We start from the raw sequence: 14943 nt of genomic DNA, 5'->3' as shown, positions 1-14943 counted from the left end.
GAATTTGCTATCAAATAGCAGTCTTGACTTTGTTTCAAGCCTAATATTATTGCATGTCTCTTTCATGAACATGATCTTTAAGAGAAAAACACCTTAGCTTGGTATCCATGGGCCTCCTGTAATAGGCTACGTCTACTTTCATCCTTGATTCTGTTTAATAGTAAGTATCTGTCCCATAAAAGCATGTCTCCCTATCTGATGAATGCAGTGTCCATTGTTACCTCCATGCTGTCCTTCAGGCTATACCCTGGCCTTGATTCCTTGCCATTCTCCTAAATGCTTACCTATACCTACTCATCTTTCAAGACCTATTTCCAGTCAGAAGTTCACAATGAAGCCTTAATTACTTCAGTCTTCTAGCCTCCTTTGACTAGTAGCTCAACAGACCTTGCATTACTGATTGATTACCTTCTGGCACCCAGGCTGGAGTACTGTGGCACAGTCTTGGCTCACTGCAGCCTCTGTCTCCCACGTTCAAGTGATTCTCATGCCTTAGCCTCCCAAGTAGCTGAGATTAGAGGCATGTGCCACCATGCCAGGCTAATTTTTTTATTTTTAGTAGAGACGGTGGTATGGTTTGCCTCTGTGTTTCCACCCAAATCTCATGTCAAATTGTAATCTCCACATGTTGGGATAGGGACCTGGGGAGAGGTGGTTGGATTATGGAGGTGGTCTCCCCCACGCTGTTCTTGTGATAGTGATTGAGTTCTCATGAGAGCTGATGGTTTAAGAGTGTGTGGCAGTTCCCCCCATTCCCTTTCCTGCTCCACCATGGGACAATGTGCCTTTCTTCCCCTTTACCTTTGGCTGTGATTACAAGTTTCCTGAGACCTCCCCAGCTAAGTGGAAATGTGAGTCAATTAAACTTCTTTTCTTTATAAATTATGCAATCTCAGGTAGTTATTTAGAGCAGTGTGACAATGAATTAATACAGACAGGGTTTCACTGTGTTGGCCAGACTGGTCTCAAACTCCTGGCCTCAAGTGATATGCCCACCTTCACTTCCCAAAGTGCTGGGATTAGAGGCATGAGCCATGGTGCCTTGCCTGATTGGTTACCTTTTGTACTGCCTTTCACCTTCACCACCACGCTTCAAACACCTTGAGGGCGGGAACACTTTGGGGATTCTTTTTTTTTTTTTTTTGATTCCTCAGAGAATAATAATGTTAATGATACCATTTAGTGAGCACTTATTATATCCAGTCACTGCTTTTAGCAGTTTGCACAGACTGATTCAGTAAAACCTAATTAATCTGAGGCACAGAGAAGTTAAGTACCTTACCCAAAGTAATACAGCTAGGTTGAGATTTGAACTCAAGTGATCTGCTTGTGGAACTCACATGTTTACGAATTGGTTAGTTGAAATGGATAATTTTTATCTTTTTTGGCATTAGAAATTATGTATATCCATACACATTGATTGCATAAATTATATCAATAAAAATATGAATGTGTTCACTATTTTAGAAAATTCTACAAAAGAGCATTTCTTTTTAATTGGCAGATGGTGAAATAAACATAACAGACACTTGAAACTCACAATAGGTGTAATTCCTTTTTTAGTCATGTAAAATAATTTCAAATATAAGACCAGATATATAAAATATGTAATGCAAATACAATTATATTTAAAGTATATAAAGTATATAATTTAAAGTATATAAAACTCTGCATATGTACTTTCAGAAAAATGCACAAAACTTTGATAACTTTTAGAAAATAGGAGACTTTAAAATCTTGGAGAAATTAACATGTTTTAGATTTTAAAAGAGGACAGTGGCAGGTTTCACATAAACTAGAAATTAATTGTTACAAAGCTTATATTAGTCATTAGCAAACTTCACCTAAAATATTTAAGTAGAAATTTTGTGTTGGGGAATGAGTGAATGTGTTTATCAAGGAGCTGGTAAGGGTTCCATTCCCTCAATTTGCAGAATTAATTGACAGAGCTTCTAGGTTCAATAAAATGGGGTTTTGCTGACTTCACAGGTGAATTTGTGAGGCACCTGAAGCATAAACAGATTTCAGAAGTTTAGTAGGCAACTCTGCTCATGGTAAAGTTCTGGAAAAACAGAAATATTTATAATAAGTAAAGATAACACCAGTCAATGTTAATTATCATTCCTACAGTTGGTTAGACAAATACAAAAAGTGTTGATAAATTATTGATTAGCCTTATGGTGCTATAACTCTAAAGAATAATTGCCTGTAAATGTGTTGTCAAGGCTTTCTCTCCGAGTATCTCTCTAGCTAAGAAGCTAGGGGTTGCTGTACTGTTAGTCCTCCTCTGACTTTTTATTTTACAGTTCTGATAACTGGTTATCTATTAAAGAATTCCACTAAAATGTTAATGTATAATATCTTAAGGTGTCACCTCTTTCCAAAATATTTACATGTAAAGGCTGGATTTTCTAAGGACAAATTGCCCTGATCCCAAATGACTAATCATTTAAGAGGAATTCAGTCATTAAAGTAGGCCAAAAAAAGCATATAACTTTTTCTTAGAATTAATATTAGTATTTTTGCCCAAATTTATGGGGCATTGTGTACGTGTTTGTGTTTGGGGTGGGGGGTGTAATAGTCCCAGAATTCCTTCAAATCCACTATTCCTTTTTTCTCTCTGCACCTCTTTTGCAAAACCTGCCTTCTGGAAAGACTCTAATACCAATCATTTATAGCTTAATGCAAATTTGAGTACCAGTATTTCTCTCCAGTTGTATATGAATTTTAAATTTAACTTAAAAACAAATTCTGTCACAGTAAAATATGCTTTAGTCTCTCTAATGTAGACTAGAGGGAATTCAAATTCTGGTGCTCCAACATATTATCTGTACTGGGTTAAATGGTGTCCCCACCAAATCCATGTCCACTGGAACCTGTGAATTTAATGTCATTTGGAAGTAGGGTCTTTGTAGATGTAATCAAGTTAAAATGAGGTCATACTAGATTAGGATGGGCCCTAATCCAAGATGGGTGTTGTTAGAAGAAGAAAATTGGGCATAGATACATAGAAGGAAGATTTCACGTTAAGACAGAGGCAGAGTTTGGAGCTCCCACTACAACCCATGGAATGCCAAGGACATAATCAGGAAATAACCAGCTAGGAAAAGGCAAAGAAGGATCTTCTAGACTCTTCAGAAACAGCGCAGCCTTTTCACACCTTGATTTTAGACTTCTAGCCTCCAGAATTGTTCTTTTAAGCCACACAGTTTGTAGTAATTTCTGTTCTTTTAAGCCATACTGTTGGTGGTAATTTGTTATATCAGCCTTAGAAAATTAATCCATTATCCAAATAACTTGTTAATAAGCTAAAGTTGAGTTTATTGCTTACTACAATAGGATAAACACTATCTCCTATCTTGACAGAGCTTTACTATCTTCTTAGAGAGGGTAGGGATGTCATCAGAATATTTGTTGAGATTTTGAAAGTGAGCTTTTAAATGGGTTGAGCACTAGGTAAGGACCATTAGGACAGATGGACAGCAAAGCGAGAGAGTTGAGGTGATGGGTCAAAAATCTTACAGTATAAACTGTCGTTTGAGCTTTCTAAGAACAGTTAATAGGTCATTCAGGAAATATCACAGAATGAACAATAAAGTTATTTAAAATTATTACCTTCCTTGACAAGAGTTTCCTGGAATAGTAAATTATAGTGACAAAGACCAGAAAATTATTTTACTAGTCCATTTTCATACTGCTATGAAGAAATACCCAAGACTAGGTAATTTATAAGGAAAAAGAGGTTTAATGGACTCACAGTTTCACATGGCTAGGGAGGCCTCACAATCATGGTGGAAGGCGAAGAAGGAACAAAGGCACACCTTACATGATGACAGGCAAGAGAGCGTGTGTGGGGGAACTGCCCTTTATAAATCCATCAGATCTTATTCACTATCATGAGAACAGCATGGGAAAAACTGCCCCCATGATTCAATTACCTCTGATTGGGTTCCTCCCATGACACATGGGGATTATGGTAGCTACAATTCAAGATGAGTTTTGGGTGAAGACATAGCCAAACCATATCATTTATTGAATCATGTTAATGTAGACATATACACGGTAATCTGTATGAATACAGATGGTCTCTTTTCTTAGGTACCAGAAAGCACAACATATTGTCAGTGACCTGCTCTAACCATCTCACATAAGTAGTTGCTAGAAGAGGCCCGCCATCCTGAAAGCATGATTTCAACTCCACGTTAATATTGATAGCTCACTAGATCATGTCTCTGATTAGCTAATTTTTGGGCATAAATTCTTGGTTCTAGGGTGTTCAAATCCAGAAATGTCAAAACAGAACCTTGTTTCATTTGAGAAAAATGTTTGCAAGAATAGAGTAGGTTATCTCCGAGCACTTTTAACATGTACACTGTAAAGGGGAAGTGTCCCTAAAGATACAGTCTGAATTTTACCACCTTTAGAGTGTGACGTAGGCAGAAGTACTTCTTCCTGCTTCTGTGCGCCTTTGGCTTGCCTGCTCGTCTTCTTTGTACAAAGTGTGTATTAGGTGTGTGGTGGCACACACCTGTAATCCCAGCTACTCAGGAGACTGAGGGAGGAGAATCGCTTGAACCTGGGAGACGGAGGTTGTAGTGAGCCGAGATCGCGCCACTGCACTCCAGCCTGGGTGACAGAGCGAGACTCTGTCTCAAAAACAAACAAATGAAATTAATTAAATAAATAAAGTGTGTATTAGAGTTGGCTAACTAGTATAATGAATGATTCCCAAATATCAATGGCTTTAGATAATTGATATTTATTTTTTACTCAGGTAAGCTTTCAGTGGGGGTATTCAACAGAAAACTGAGTGAGCAGAGTTTCCAGGATGCAAACTCCTTCTGTGTTGTGGCTCTGCCATTTTTAAGGTTTCGGAGTCTGTTCCATTTATCTAACAGGTGAGGAAATAAGAGAAAATATCTCCTGTGGGTGGTTTATATGGGCCAGTCTTTGAAGTATTAAACATCATTTCTTTCCATATTCCATTGGCAAGAACTCAGTCACATTACCACAATTAAATGCAAAAGAGGCTGGGAAATGTATTCTAATTTCCCATAAGGAAAACTGAAATGGGTGTTTGTGCACACACAGCAGTCTATGTCACATAGAACTTTTTACGTTATACTGTTGTTAAAATCTTATTTATCTGCTGATCTCTCCCACTGCTTTGTGAGCTCTTTGAGGATGAAGATCACTTCCATTTATAATTTGATAGCTTCAGAGCCTAGCAGCAAAGTACCTGGTACAAAGTAGTAGATGCCTAATAAATATTTATTGAATGATTGATTCTAGTAGCATTTAAATTGCAAAACTATTACTTGATATTTTTAGGTTATATAAGACTTACCTAATATTGTATTTTCAAAATTCTTGCTGAATAATAAAAATTTTATGAAATAACTCTTTACATGAGTATGCAATTCGCCCACTAAATACATTTTAAAACACAAATTAAAGTCTCTTTGCTCCATGTGATCACACTATTATTTGAGCTGAACCTGCATGCATGCTGTTATTATGGGATTAATTTTCTCACTTAAGTTTTACTGGAAACTGTTTTACTGACTACTATTAAGAGCAGCATCAAAGACTTTCCCCTTGCTCCATTAAGCAAAGCAACCATTGCTTTTAGCACTTTCTTTATGGTTCTTGATACATTTTGTTTTTTCAAAAGGTTCATTCCAGTAACACTGAAGTTTGTTCGATGTTTATTTTAAATAAATGTTTTTGGTTCATAAATACTGTCTAGGAATATTATTTGGGGAAACATTTCCTATTTGAGGAAACCTACATTAAACCTCTGAATAGAAATTGTGTTTTCAATAAATTTTCAGACATTAAAAAATGTCAAAATAGTACTTATTTGCTCTTGATTGCTCAACATTATAATAAATAAACACAGTTTGCAGAGTAATTACCAATAAGCACTTATTCTACACCTGATATACTTAATGTATTGATGTAAAGAGAAGAAAAGGGGACAATTACAGAGGAGTTAAGAGAGCAAGTCTTTGCAGTTTGACAATACTATATTTAACTCTTGGCTTTGCCACTTGAGCTTTGTGATCTTAAACCCTGAACCTCCATTTCCTTCTCTGTAAAACGGGGGTCAAAATGGCACCTGTTCCACAGTACCATTTTCTTTCACTCATTATTGAGTGGGGCTTGATGTGAAATGTGTGTTCATATGCATTATATCATGATAGAATATGATTTAATGACATAATACATGCACACATACATTTCACATCAAGCCCCGCTCAGTAAATGATAGTTTAATGCACGTTTAATAAATAAATATATTGAGCTCCTATTGTGACCCAGATAATATGCTAAATACCGTATAGTTAATTATTAAGTCTCTTTGTCCTCTCAATATTCTTAAGGAAACAAGAATAGAGGAAATTGAAGGTCTACTAAATGTTAGGTTTAGAATCTAGGTCTGTCACATTGCCACTGCTGCTGTCTTTTTACCCGAAGGGCTTACAACCCAATGGGAGAGAAAAACAAGCAAACATATATCCAGTCAGATAATACCTAAAAATTGGGTTCTTTCTATGTGACAAGCAATGGAAAAATGCTTGATATACTATGAGATAAATTCTACCACTATCCCTATTTACAGATAAAGAAACCAAGACAAAGTTTAAGTGTGGAAAATCAAAAGAATGGAGCAGTCCATATATGTTACAGTAATTTAGATAAGAAATAGAGGTGGGACTTTTGCTAGACCTTGAAAACAGAATTAATCCAAATGTCCATCAGTGACAGACTGGATTAAGAAAATGTGGCACATATACACCATGGAATACTATGCAGCCATAAAAAAGGATGAGTTTGTGTCCTTTGTAGGGACATGGATGCAGCTGGAAACCATCATTCTCAGCAAACTATCACAAGAACAGAAAACCAAACACAGCATGTTCTCACTCAAAGGTGGGAATTGAACAATGAGATCACTTGGACTCGGGAAGGGGAACATCACACACCAGGGCCTATTATGGGGAGGAGGGAGAGGGAGGGATGGCATTGGGAGTTATACCTGATGTAAATGACGAGTTGATGGGTGCTGACGAGTTGACGGGTGCAACACACCAACATGGCACAGGTATACATATGTAACAAACCTGCACGTTGTGCACATGTACAGAAGAAGAAGAAGAAGAAGGAGAAGGAGAAGGGAGAAGGAGAAGGAAGGAGGAGAAGGAGGAGAAGGAGGAGAAGGAGGAGAAAGGAGAAGAAGAAAGGAGAAGGAGGAGGAGAAGGAGGAGGAGAAGGAGGAGGAGGAGGAGGAAGAGGAGGAGGAGAAGAAGAAGAAGAAAAAAGAAGAAGAAGAAGAAAGAAGAAAGAAGAAAGAAGAAAGAAGAAAGAAGAAAGAAGAAAGAAGAGGAAGAGGAAGAGGAAGAGGAAGAGGAAGAGGAAGAGGAAGAGGAAAGAGGAAAGAGGAAAGAGGAAAGAGGAAAGAGGAAAGAGGAAAGAGGAAAGAGGAAAGAGGAAAGAAGAAAGAAGAAAGAAGAAAGAAGAAAGAAGAAAGAAGAAAGAAGAAAGAAGAAGAAGAAGAAGAAGAAGAAGAAAAACAGGATTAAAAGTAGACAGAAAAGACCAAGATGAGCAGTTCAGGAAGATAGAGCAGCATGATCATGCAATATGGTTTGCAATATAAACACTTTCATTCTATTATACTAAGCAGAACTGTGCCATTTGTTGATGAAAGTGTCCAGACACTGCAACAACAACTTGGACAGACAGAACTATTGAGCAAACCATCCCAAGGGCCTTCAAGTTGGAATAGAATTGAGTGGGCTGATATTGAAAAATATCATAAATGATTGACAGGTAGAGTTAGCTCGCATCTATTACTTTTCTTGAAATCCTTTCAAGGGTCATCATTAAGTGACAAGCTCATTGAACTTAACCTGAGAATCCATGGGATAAAAAAGTGAACTCATATCGAAAAGTAATTGGAAGAGGCCAAAGGCATCCAATAATGAAAATGGCAGTGCTTTTTATCATACTTAACATTTTGAAATGTTTGTGTAAAGTCATGAAGCCTGTTTTTGGTCCAGTGACCATCTTATGTCCTGAGCAGTTGAGTGAATAGTTGACTTTCATTTTTAGTTTAATTTTGTTTGTCTTTAAGACTCCACTGAAGTTCTGTTTTCTGTCTCCAATTATTCCTGTTTTAGAAGGACATTCACCACAGCTGTAGTTACCTCAGCAGCGTTCTCTGGGAGAATGGTTGCTCTGTGGAAGTATCAGGTGCTTAGTGTTAGGCTCGGGTTGCACCTCTTTTCTAGTGTATCCCTGCTCTTCTTGTCTCTGTCCACAGAAATCTTCTGCTTGGTCCCTGGTGATCATTCTCTTGAGTAATGAGTTACATTACTGCAGCCAAAATGTTAACATATATGTTATTATATATGTATATATATTCACTCCAGTTGTTAGTAACGTCCACAATGCAACAGGAAAAATACACATTTTAATTTATTTATGCACTAAAATATCTGTTGATATCCAATCTTTGTCAAACCTTCTGCTGGAGACTGTGGATATCTTAATGAAATCGTATTTATTTTGTCTGAGAAGTTCTTGCCTTCATAGATTTCAGACTCTAGTGAGGAAAGCAAATAGTCAATTATTTAAACAAATGAATACTAAATCACGAGTGTGAAAAATATTTCAAATAGTGTGTTATTGTGAAAACCGAGAAAATGAGAGAAGCCTTCAATTCTTCACCTGAACCAAACTAGAGAAATGTCCCCAGAGATCTGGCTTGCTTCCAGTGTTTTCTGAGTTTCTCCCCTTTTCTTTCATTCACACCTCAGATGCCATTTTTGTAGGATTAAGTATGCAGAGGCATATATAATCCACTGATACTATTTGTATGATTTAATATAACACTTTATTCTTTGGGATTCCCTGCAAGCCAAACGAATACAAAATGATGAGATCTGCAATATTAATTCTGAGACCAGCATATGTTTTATTTCACTATCTATAGTTTTTAAAATGACCGTAATTTAAAGAGAGGAACACGTGTAGCACAATGAGTTTGTTCCACAGCAGGGTTGAATCCCATATGTAGTCCACTTCAGACTTATTGATCTGTGTTCCATCATTCAAACAAGGAAGTCTCTAGCTTGGCTACCTGATTCATTCATTTATTTCACCAATACTTATTAAATGCCTGCTTTTCCTAGATGTCAAGAGATCTAACATTGTAGAGCGACACATTGTACTCACCTTAAAGGATTTACTATCAAATGCCTTCAGAGTGTGGTGGTGGTAAGTCTTTTAAGTGATTAAGATAAACAAACTGAGATATTTGGCCAATATGGTGATTTTTCTTGATAGGTTAATTTGCCCATTAACATTGTAGAATTATACATTACATTATATAGAATATTGTTAAGCACTTCTCCCAAACCTGAAGGTGTTCACAAAAGTGCTAGCAATTGAGTTTTCAACTTCGATTAAAAATAACACAAAAACAGGAAAAGTAACCTGTGAATTGTTATCCATTGAATTATTTCCTGTTCCCCAAGTAGTTTGCAGTTTCTTTTCACTCAACTCCTGTTAGTACTTCTGAGCAGGACATTACATTCTTATGAACTAGTTCCCTCACATATCACTTCATTAAGACTGCTATAAAGTGTAGTTAACATTAGAATTTTGTACTAGAGACTGGGTTTTAGACCAGAATCCGTCAGTCAATAACAGTGACAATACCATATATCAATAATGACAATAAAGATAATATGTATTACCAATTGCATACGTATTATCTTATGCCAGACACTACTTATAGATATTGCAGATACTGCTTTAAATATTTTTCAACACATTTTTTAATCTCCACAAGAAGCAAGAGAGGAAGCTTTAGTAGTTTACTCAATGTTATTCAGCTTATAAATTGTACAGCTAGATTCAAACTGAAGTCTGTCAAATTTTGAATTCCATGCTAATTGTATGAAGCATGCAACTCCAACAGGTAGAGGCACTGAAGAGGATTCTAACGCTGCATCATAGTTTAGCCTGTCTCACTCAGGGCATCGGAAAGGGGAGCACACCACTGCATGTGTTTTGCTGCCTTTTACGAGACAGAAACAAAATTTTCCCCAACATAGGCATCCATCTATTCAGTTTTTAAACATATACTGTTGGTGGCAAGATACCTGATTTTACAAATTGGATTTCTTAAAAAGCAATGTTTTTATAAAGGATGAACATCATCACCTTTATTTTTTTCAAAACATATCACCTGTAGTCTCTTTAAATGAATTAGTATCAAAGCGATATTTTAAACTGTGATTCTATTTTTATTTTTTATTAAGTTTGTTATAAAATTATATACATATATATACACACTATATGTATATATATTTTAAAATTACCAAATTTTGTATTATGGAAAGCAAATCTCTATGTTTAGTTATTTTTCCAGGTTTCTTCCCTAAGGGCAAAACAGATTTTCGAGGTTGTATGTATTCATTTAAAGATAGTCAGTGAATAAGCGAGTCTATATTGGTATGTGGAAGTTTATTTTTTCATCAATGACATATGATGGATATTAGTATATATTTATGTGTATATATGTCTTCATTTAACTGATACTTTAATATCTTCACTGTATTCCATTGTATGTGTATGCTGTATTTAACTAAACCCATCTTCTGTTGATAGGTATTATTTTCAGTGTTTTAGTACCTTTTGCAATGCTGGAATAAGCATTTTTGTACAATCTTCCTTTTGCACATTCATAGGAAAAATTCCTAGAAATCATTGGATAAAAAATGTGCATTTTAACATAAGTTAGTTATTGCCAAATTTTACACTTTAATAAATGATTTTTGAATGCTTTCTCCACAGTAACCAAAATTTTAATTTTTGTTCAAAAATAATTTTAAAATTACAGATATGTTGCACATGTAAAAGTAATATAAAAACATCCATAAACTCTTTTCCCAGATTCATCTACTGTCCACAATTTACCTCATTTGCTTATTTTATTTGCTCGATCATTCTTTCTCTGTGTGTGTATAAATACATATATGCACATATAACTATATGTGTGTACAATTTTAAATGTAAGTTACATAAATCATGGCATTTTATTCCAAATACTTCAGTGTTTGTTTCTTAAGAATATGGATATTCTTTTAAATAAATATAGAGTTTACTTCAATAAATTTAACATTGATACATCTAACCAAAACTTTGAATAGGTGAAGAATTTTACCCAAAACTTTTCTAACTGCATTATGTAAATGAGTCAGTCTGAGCATTTGTTTATAGGCTTAAATTTCTATTTTATTTTTTCTATGAGTTTTATGTTCATATCCTTTAACCCCTTTTTATTGATTTGCAAATGCTCTTTATGTATTATAAATATTTGCTCTTTTTTCTAGTGTGGCAAATATTCTGTCCCATTTTGTAATTTGTTTTGACTTAGTCTGTGGTGTTCTTTGCTTTGTAGAAAATTTTAACTTTTATAAGTCAAATTCATCAATCATTCTATTATTATCTTTGTGTTATGTTTTAAGTAAAACTTTTCTACTATATTACAATTTAAATACTCCTACATATTTTTGTTATCCTTTCTGATTTCATTTTATATATTTAAATGTTTTAGACATCTGGACATTATTTGGGAAGCAGAGATGACTTTATAACCCAAGTTTATATTTTCCAGATGGCTGCACAGTTTTTTTAACCTTTTTTTAAAAAAAATTTACTCATTGATTTGAAATGTTACATTTACCACATATACTACATTCCCGTATGTATTGGAGTTTATTTCTGGACTTTCACTTTTTCCATGTATCTACCTTTGTTTATATGCTAGTTTCAAACATTTTTATGACTGGATCTTCTGCCATATTTTAATTTTTGATGAAACAAGTACTCTCTGAGTCTTCTTTTCAGAATTTTCTGACTCTTTATGGCATTTCCTTTTTATGTATGTGAACTTTAAAATAACATCTATTTCCAATGTTAACTCTACTATTTTATTAGAATTGCATACAATTTGCAAATTATTTTAAGTAGAGTTAACATGTTTATCATGAATTTTCCATGTCTTTTTTCCATGTATTTATTCCTTATTTCTGTTCCTAAGAACATATCTTTAATATTTACTATCATAATATTTAATTATTTATCTATTTTTTATCTTTGACACATTTCCTATTCTCCTTTATGGCCACAATATCAGCCCATTTAACCTCACTCCTTAAGAGAAATAATTTTGATAATATAGTGTATGCATGTCTTTATTTTTTCTATTATTATACATATACACATGTTTAATAACCACATATTTTTTCTTTTTCATTTCAATTAAAGGATGATTATTTAGATATTAGATTTATTTTTAAAAGCATGCTATTAGTTACTTTTCTGTGTATTTCCTTCGTCAGCCTTTAAAACATTTTGGTAAATCTCTCACTATCATCTGCTATAGTTTAAATTCATTGTTTTCAATGGCTGTGTAATATTGCATGGTGTGCATCACAACAATCAAGCTAGTGATTCCTCTTTTGATGGGTAGTCTCGTCTCTGTTTCAGTTCCTGGCCACTGTGAACAAGGATAAATGAACATCCTTATCCATATGCCCTTATTATCTAGAAGTTGATACTTTTCCTTCCAGGGGGTAGAATATTATGAGAGTTATTTTGGAGTAAATATTACCAAATTGCCTTCCAAAAGGACCATAGCACTTCACAGTCAAATTAGAATATGTGAAATTAGGCCGGGCACAGTGGTCATGCCTGTAATCCCAGCACTTTGGGAAACTGAGGTGGGCAGATCATGAGGTCAGGAGTTTGAGACCAGCCTGACCAAAATGGTGAAACCCCATCTCTACTAAAAATACAAAAATTAGCCAGGCATGGTGACACTCACCTGTAATCCCAGCTACTCAGGAGGCTGAGGCTGGAGAATTGCTTGAACTCGCACAAAAAAAAAAAAAAAAAAAAAAAGGAAAAGAAAGAAAAAATTCCCATCAGAAAAAGCTCTGGACACTTGAATTTAGATAATTATATAATGGTCACTTAAATCCACGTTTTATTGATGGTTGGTGGTATTGAACACCTTTCTACATATTTGCTGTTTATTTGGATTTGCTCTCCTTTGAATTTTTAATTTGTACATTTTCATATTATTTTATTTTGTTCTGCAGAGAGGTTAGCCCTCCATATGGGCAGATTCTGCATCTGCAGTTTCAAACAACCGTGGTTTAAAAATGTTAAGGAAAAAACAATAAAAGATAACAACAAAACAATAAAAATAATACAAATCATGACTATATAGTATAGTAACTGTAGTATTTACATTTTATTAGTTATAAGTAATCTACAAGTAATTTACAGTATATGGGAAGTTATATGTAAGGAATATGCAAATGCTTCACCATTTGATACAAGGAACTAGAGCATCCCTGAATTTTGGTATCCAAGGAAGTCCTGGAACCAATCCCTTATGGAAACTGAGAGAGGACTGTATTTATCTTGTAAGATATACTGTGTATTCTATAAATTAATCCATGATTTATCATCTGTTTGTTTACATTTTTTGGAAAAATTTCTTTTCTTTTTTGCTTTTTTAATGGTATCTTTTTCTATACAAAAACTTTAATCTGTTTTTTTAAATTTTATTTTATATGATCTAGCTTTGAATTAGGAAAGTCTCCCTGATTCCTAGATAGTATAGTTTTTAGAGTTTCTTGCAAGTCTTTTGGTTTACATGGTTATTGTTAACCATTTTATCTACCTGACATTTATTTCAGAATCTTACTTAGGATATTTCAGATATTAGGAGTTATTACTTTATTTCAAATTACCAAGTTTTGTCAGCACCTTTCATTCAATAATCTATATTTTACTCACTGAATTAAACTTCATGTTTATCATATAATAATATCCCATCAGTATAGACGTCTAATTCTGAGTTCTAAAATTCCAAAAATTCTGTGTGTTTAAAGCAATATCATATTGATTTTATTTCAATTGTTTTTATAACAGTGTCTCAATTGGGGATCTGCAAATGTTGTTACAGATTCCATGAAACATGGTGATTAGAAAAATAATTGTTACTTAGATTTTAAGTGCTTTTCCAAGCTAACACTGCCAGTAGTGAATATTGACGGCTTATCACCATTAGAATTTTTATTATAGGTCTTTCAGCCTTTTATGAGAGTACACAGAAGGAAAGTCCATTTCATTTGGTTGAATTCATTCTCAGCTTCTGTCACGAGTTATGGGAGGCCATTGACTACTGATGTGTCTATTGGAGAGAGGGTAGGAAAGTGTGTTGATGACATCAGCTTCTTCCTCTAACTTGCTTCCTGTCACCTTCTCTTATGTGCTGCTGACTGGTTCATAGGACTGAACATGCTCTGGCTGTGTAACAGAAAATTGGAGGTTTCCCTCCAATTATTTTCAAGACAAAAAAGGAATTTTTATGCACCGTGACTTAGTTACTTCTCTGCATTTTGCTGTTGTGTTGTGTGCTTGGCAAAATAAAAATGTTGTGAATTAGATTGAATTGTATTGTGAAATTTTGTGGTATTTTAAAAAGTTATCATTTAGTTATTTATTATGCCCTCCTATTTTATGTTGTATTGGCCTTTGTATATTAAAAACATGTCTGGCCATCTTAAGATAGTGATTATTTCAAAATAATTTAAGACATGGAAGAAGAGGATTTTTGGCTGATGTCAGTTTTTATAGAATGGATTATAAAGAATCACAAATTACAAATGAAACAAAGTCTCCAAAAAAACTTTAAAAAGTCACCCAAAGGATCATAAATCATGCTGCTATAAAGACACATGCACACGTATGTTTATTGCGGCACTATTCACAATAGCAAAGACTTGGAATCAACCCAAATGTCCATCAGTGACAGACTGGATTAAGAAAATGTGGCACATATACACCATG

At 34.5% G+C, this 14943-nt stretch overlaps 1 long non-coding RNA gene across 1 annotated transcript; it reads left to right on the top strand.

The window, feature by feature from the left end:
• Window positions 1-4806: 4806 nt before the first annotated feature.
• Window positions 4807-14190, top strand: LOC112424894 (uncharacterized). Its single transcript, XR_003015824.2, has 3 exons — window positions 4807-4898; window positions 9201-9285; window positions 14176-14190. It is a non-coding gene; the product is annotated as an uncharacterized lncRNA (long non-coding RNA).
• The last annotated feature ends 753 nt before the right edge of the window (window positions 14191-14943 follow it).

The sequence above is a fragment of the Macaca nemestrina genome, chromosome 12, assembly GCF_043159975.1.
Source record: "Macaca nemestrina isolate mMacNem1 chromosome 12, mMacNem.hap1, whole genome shotgun sequence".
Taxonomy (NCBI): Eukaryota; Metazoa; Chordata; class Mammalia; order Primates; family Cercopithecidae; genus Macaca; species Macaca nemestrina.
This window is presented reverse-complemented; position numbering and strand designations above follow the sequence as displayed.